The 6955-nt window shown below is 36.4% G+C and overlaps 1 protein-coding gene across 2 annotated transcripts in view; it reads left to right on the top strand.

Moving 5' to 3' along the window:
- The window catches only part of R3HDM1 (R3H domain containing 1), a 184916-nt gene that overhangs the window by 638 nt on the left and 177323 nt on the right, over positions 1-6955 (top strand). The window lies entirely within an intron of this gene.

Below are 6955 nucleotides of genomic sequence, written 5' to 3'. Positions count from 1 at the left end.
CGGGGACCCCGGCCTGGCGCCGCGAGAATGTCCAGACAGCAGAGAAGGCATTTGGTGAAGTGTGGGTACATCTTGCCTGTAGTGCCAGGACTAGCACAATGGGGAGATCGAAAAGAAAGTTGAATGACTGTCAGTGCCCCGCACTCCAGGGATCAGATTTACACGCGTTGTGGCTGAGCCGTAGGATGTCCCCCGAAGCCCGGTGTGTGTGAAGTTTTTTGTCGTTCTCTTTTTTATGTTCCTGGGTGCAGAGCTGCCTCTGTTCTTTGACCTTGCTTTTAGAGAAACTTCGATTGTTGAGGCTATCATGCCTCGTGTCTAGTTGACCCGGGATAGCAAGTCAACTAAGTAAAAGGTGAAGAGGTGCTTTGTAAAAGAGTAAGGCGTAGTAAATAACAGATGATTTTTTTCTAATAAGATTGTCCAGAAAAGAAAATTGTGTGTGTGATATATCTATATACATATATGTTTTGCCTAATTGTAATTCTGAAGAAACCCTTTGCTTTCAGCTTAAATGTCATTGATTAAAAGAACTTTTAAGTAATGAAAGGATAAAGTCAAACTGGAAGCCCACCTATGTATAATATTTGAAACAGTGAGACCTATCTCACATTTAATATAGTAGGATACTGGTGTGATTAGAGTAAGTGGACACACCTAAGTTTAACAAAAGTTGGCATATTTGGCCATATTTGAGACCAAATAGCTTCTTCTCACATATTGAGTACTCATCTTTTCACTCCTTGCTTTTTTGCCTGGGTAAATATGTCTTTAAACAGTGAATTCTATAATTTATAGTAGACATGTCTGTAATGAGTGGTAAAATTCTAGGCCTACTTCTGAGGCTTATTACCAGAATAAACTTGGGTTCTGAAGAAATATCTGAGTTTTGACTAAATGTTACACAATATTTTCAGTGTTTTGAGAAAATTATCCTGGTTTAATGATCTTCCATATTCCATAATTAATACACCTAGATACAGAATTGGCATAGATCCCTAGTCAGGGCCTGGAAGAAATTTGGATATGTTACACTTTTAAAAATGGAATGCATAAACTCTGAAAGGTAAGGCCCCTCAGTTCCCCACGAAGTAGGCACAGCATACATAGCTCAGCCTAGCATTTTCTAAAACTTGTGGGTTAACTAATAAATTATATAATCGATGCTTTCAGATCTCATGTGCCTTATGTACAGAGAAGGGCTGATAAAAAATATAGGAGGCTTCTGCATTCTCTTGCTAGCGGTGGCACCCTTCTATGAGCCTCAGTTCAGTTTCCTCATCTGCAAAATGGGAATGGTAATTCTTAACTCATGGAGTTGTGAAGTCTAGAGATAAAGTAGCATGGTGCCTAACACATAGTATGTATGATTAAATATTAACTGTTGCTATTTTCATGCATATTAAGAGAATAAAGTTTTTTTTCATTCACACTAGGTGTTGCAGCCTCAGAAATGTTCTGTTAGTGAGGAGGACTATGGGGGTTTTCATTATACAGTGACTTAAATGGCAGTTTGCAGCTCGCCATTTTCTTTTATACAACATATATTTTATTATTGATTTCAGAGAAGAAGGGAGAGGGAGAGAGAGATAGAAACATCAATGATGAGGGAGAAGCATTGATCGGTTGCTTCCTGCGTGCCCCACACTAGGGATTGAGCCCGAAATCTGGGCATGTGCCCTGACCTGTAATCAATCATAGTGACCTCCTGGTTCATAGGTCAGTGCTCAACCACTGAGCCATGCCAGCTGGGCTGCAGCTAGCCATTTTCAAAGTTAAAGCTATGTGAGAAATTGATTATCCCATACAGTGTCCTTGGAGTTTGTACAGTTGGACAAATTTAAGGTTAGCATGAAAACAATTTTATTATGAAGTCTTCTGACAGTAATGTCTGGCCAGGGTTCAAGGCAGCTGCACCTTATGCTGACTAGTGAGCTGAGGGACATAATGTTATGGCAGACTTCCCAACTTATTGAACCCAGTACAGTTGGACGCTTCTTCAAGAGACTTACATGACAATAGCAGTAGAAAATTTTATGAAATTGAAATAAGCTTTTTCAAGTTATTATGCAGAAGGTAAGCATTATCATGCTTTGCCAAGTAATAAAAGAGATTTTCTTGTACTTGCCCTTTAGAATAGCTGATTATACCCATTTGAGTTAATGTTAATTCCTCAAAATAAAGAAGCACTGAAAGTTGATGTTTTATTTTTTCCATTCTTGAAAATGTTACAATAATAAACATTGTTGCTACTTGATTTAGAAAATTTCACTCTCATGATATTTTGTAAATAGGATGGGCAGTCTGTGTCAAAGAGGTGTGGTTGCAAATGGCAGTTAACTTTTCAAATAGTTCTTACAGCTCCAAACCACAGAATCAATACTCTTGTCTTTATAGTGACACCTGCATACAGAGATAACTTATTTCTTATAACTTAAGATAACTAAACAAGATAGTTATCTTAAAGAGAAAGGCGTGTGTCAGTTTCTTCTCCATATAATAGTAACCTTTTTTTTAAAAAGGTAAAATAATCTCCCAATTAATCTCTGAATTCTGATAATGTTTACTGATAGTACAGACATGTGCAAAAATCAAAGAAAATTTTAAGTTCACTTTGCTTCCTCAATAAGGATATGTTATATAATTAAGCAAATTAGCTTGTACCTGATAAAGGTGTGAACATGTGTATTTTTCCAGAATTCAATTCAATTAGTCATTACCTGATGGTTGAAATGAGATGTTATTTAATCTGGGCTCAAAGCTAGTTCTCTACCTAATTTTCCAGCAGTTGTTTTTTTTTTATTCCCAGGCTTTATCCTTTAATATTTTCCCTTTTCTTACCTTCTTAGTCTCCACACATGCCTATTAACTTAAATTTTTTTTTCCCATTTGAATGCCTACACTTTATGATTAGTGTTATTCTTTCTGTACCTTCTGAAATGTAAATTTGTGACTTTAAAAAAAATTTACTTATTAGCTCACTGCTAGGCAAGTTGTAAGGTTTTAAGCCTTATTTCAAGATATTAGACTACATAGTATGTTTAAATTACTGTTTTTATAGCCTGCTTGACTAATGTTTTCATCTACAACTCCTTGACACTACTTCCTCTCCAAAAGAAATTAATCATGGATAATAAACTACATTTGTTTTTATTCTTGATCTTTCTTCTTGAAAGACAATAATTTGATATTGTCTTGTCTACGAATTTAAAGTACTATAATTTGATTTCTTCCAACTTTAGTTTGATCAGTGATGGATATAAATGATTTTTGTGAGGTAGGTGTACAATTAACTTTACTAACCTATCTTCTACATGAAAGAAGTCCCATAACTGGTACAAAATATCACCTTACAGTATAAGATGGAAGTTTAACTAACTGCAAATTTACCTTGCTGCATTGGCCCCCACTGGAAAGGGAAGCTTTGGGATTTAATTTCAATGTGGGAAGGAAAAAAAAATCTCTGTATATGTATGCAAAGCTATGGCTTAAATGAACATAAAGCCCTCATTTTAAAATTCCTCTTGGGAAAGAAGCTTGCTTATTATAGAATAACTATGTTTACAACAAGTATCTTTTTATTGGAAACAACCCAAATGCCCGTCAGTCAGTGAATGGTTAAACAAAGTGCTATATTTATAATATGGAATACTATGCAGCAATAAAAAGGAACAAACCACTGCTACATGTAACAACCATGTGGTTCCATTTATATAACATTCTTAAAACGACAAAATTATAGAGATGGAGAACAGATTAGTGGCTGCCAGGCGTTAGAATGGTGTTGGGGGAGTAGATGGTTGTGACTGTAAAGCAGTAGCATGAGGGATCTTTGTGGTAATAGAATAGTCTGTATCTTGATTGTGATGATGATACATAAATCTATACAGGTGATAAAATTGCATAGAGACAAACACACAAATGAGTGCATTTAAAACTGGTAAAATCTGAATAAGGTGTAAATATCAATGTCAATCCTGGTTTTGATATTAAACTATACCTAAGTAATGTTGTTGGGAGAAACTGGATGAGTAGTACATAGGACTTGCTATACTATTTTATTCAGCTTCCTATCAATATGATTATTTAAAAATTAGAAAGTCAAGTACAAAAAATAGCCATTACTTATTATGTATGTTCCTGTATGGTATTCAAAAAAAGAGGGTCTGTTATAACAAATATTCTTTGCAAAACACTGTTCATACATTTCATATTGTTCCTTTGTGTTATTTTTACTATCATGTTCCCATGTATCTGAGCACAATGGAAATACCCCTACATCAAACATGTCCAAGATGCAATTTCCATTTTCATTTTATATGCTTTATTTGCCCTAAATGCCAATTCTTTTTTCATTCTTCTTTTATTAGGCCTTGTTGCCCTTTCACTTTCCAATCACTTATCAAATAAGCTAAAAAGAATCTGATATCGATCATCTATATTGTTCATTTTTCAGTTGCTATAAGGCTTGTGCATTTTGAGCAAGTTCTTATTGGGAGAGAAATCAGGCAGATAATTTAGCCTTTACCTGAACTATTCTAGTGACAGAGCTGCATTCCTAAAGGACTTGGTTAATTTTCCTTGTTTCGAGGTCTTCATTTAACAGAAACAATACACACACACACACACACACACACACACACACACACACACATTTAATGTAGGAAGGGAAGGCATAGAGAAGAGGAGATCCAACTGATCCCAGACACAATTAAAATCTATCTATCTTACCTAATAATAGACAAACATGTAAATTAACCTCCCTCCGCTACGCTCACCAGCCAATCAGACGAGTATGCAAATTAACCCAACAAAGATGGTGGTTAATTTGCATACATAGGGCGAAGCGGTGGAGCTAAAACTGAAGGCTCTGGACGGAGCAAAGGCCTGGGTCCCGGGTGCCGGAGGAAAACCGGTGCCGGCAGCCAGGGGAAGGGAAGGCTATTGCACCAATCTCTTCGTGCAACGGTTCTCTAGTATATATAAAAGTCTGAGCGACTGCATGACCTATCGACTGGTTGCTATGACATGCACTGACCACCAGGGGGCAGACGCTTAATGCAGTAGCTGCCCCCTGCTGGTCAGTGTGTTCTCACAGAGGGAGGCCACTCAGCTGACCAATGGGTGCCAGATGCAGGGCTCACTGGGAAGAAATGTTTTGAAGGACAGTTTTAAACCTGTTTTCAAATCATTTGGATAAGATGATTTGAGAGAGATGATGCTCAGACTTAACTGATTTTACTCTAGTAATTTCGCCAATTTCTGTGTCTTATTATTCCATATGCTGAAAAAATTGTAAACATTTTCTTTATTGGGATAGAAAACTCAGCCAATGTGGAACTTATTACATTTCTAAAATTAACTTTTTGGAAAGTCTGTATTTATAAAAAGATTTTTAAAAAAAATCAGTGCATTCACATAAAAAACAGTATATTGGATCTGTAACTGATTATCACTCCCTTATCTATTGTTTTATTACCAGGATTCATGAGTCTCTTAAGACAACTAGAATGTTCTTAGCACCAGAAGTCAAATGGAATCTTTTCTATGCTCTCACCAATTTAACAAAATCATGTCACATTGTTTTGTTATATGTTAGAGCATAGATATCCTGTAATTTTTTTCACTTTTCCTGGAAATTTTGTCTTTCTTTTTTTCTGATTTACAAACAGTAATGCATCATTGACATATCCTCAGAGTTATTCAGTCTGTTTCATAGAGGCCTCTTTCCCTAAAAAGATTTCACTTGGATTCTTCTGTCCTGCTCTCATCCTGGGACTTCCCTTCACAGCCTTCCTACCTTAAATCACCTGTTTCCTGAATACTGTGGATACTTCCTCTTTCTTGGTTTTAATAACTCTTGCTAGTAGGGAATAGCCTGAGATATTTTCCCAAGAAAGGTTGCATATGAAGTAAACCTTTTGAAACCTTATATGTCTGGAGTCTTTATTCTGCCAACATACTTGACTGATAGTATAGAACAGTGATTCTCAACCTTTTTCCAACTCACAGCACACATAAAGTAACTGCTAAAATTCCATGGCACATCAAAAAATATGTTTTTTACCCCCTGACAAAAAAAATAACTGTGATTTTGATTGATTTACAAAAAATTAATAATAATAGTAATTATTTAACCTTTTAACTCCAAAGTGACATTTTAAAAAATCAAATGCCTGTACTTCTACATAAGGATTTCTGGTACCAAGAGTTAACCAATCAGACACAACCTTACTATGTGACGACATGATTAATAAGGTGCATATTAATGCACCTATTATATGACATATATTTATAGACAGAGCATTCACACCTCGCAGCCATTGTTGTGTTGGCTTTTTATTTAACAATCTAAGGGAAAAGCGGTCAGTGCTCCTGACTAAATAGTCAGGTATTGCATGTTGTAAAAATTCTTGCTGCATACTCGTTGAAAATCACTGGTATAGAATGTTAAGTTCAAAATTATTTTCCCATTCTACTTAGACATATCACTGGTGTTTTCTAGCATCTGGGTTGCTTTTGTGAGATCTGCTGAAATTTTCCAAGCATACACAAAATTTGATCTATTACTAAATTCTGTGTTTATTAATATTTTGCTTTATTCCATATCTATACACCCACTTTTTATGCATTTCAAAATAAATTTCAAGGGTCATTGTACTTCATTCTTGAACACTTTGGCATATATAATTGTCTAGAGTTCAATATTTAGTTACTTTTTTATAGGTAGACTAGAGGCCCGGTGCACAAAAATTTGTGCACTCGGGGGTAGGAGGTCCCTCAGCCTGGCCTGTGCCCTCTCCCAGTCTGGGACCCCATCGGGGGTGACCACTTGCTCCCTGGGGGATTGGGCCTAAGATGGCAATCAGACATCCCTCTGGCAGCCCAGCAGCCCTCGGGGGATGTCCATTTGCCAGCGGGGAGCAGACCTAAGCTGCAGTCAGACATCCTTAGC

Source organism: Myotis brandtii, unplaced genomic scaffold, assembly GCF_000412655.1.
Source record: "Myotis brandtii unplaced genomic scaffold, ASM41265v1 scaffold1804, whole genome shotgun sequence".
In the NCBI taxonomy this organism is placed as follows: Eukaryota; Metazoa; Chordata; class Mammalia; order Chiroptera; family Vespertilionidae; genus Myotis; species Myotis brandtii.
Note: the sequence above shows the minus strand (reverse complement) of the source record. Positions and strands in the feature narration are given on the sequence as shown.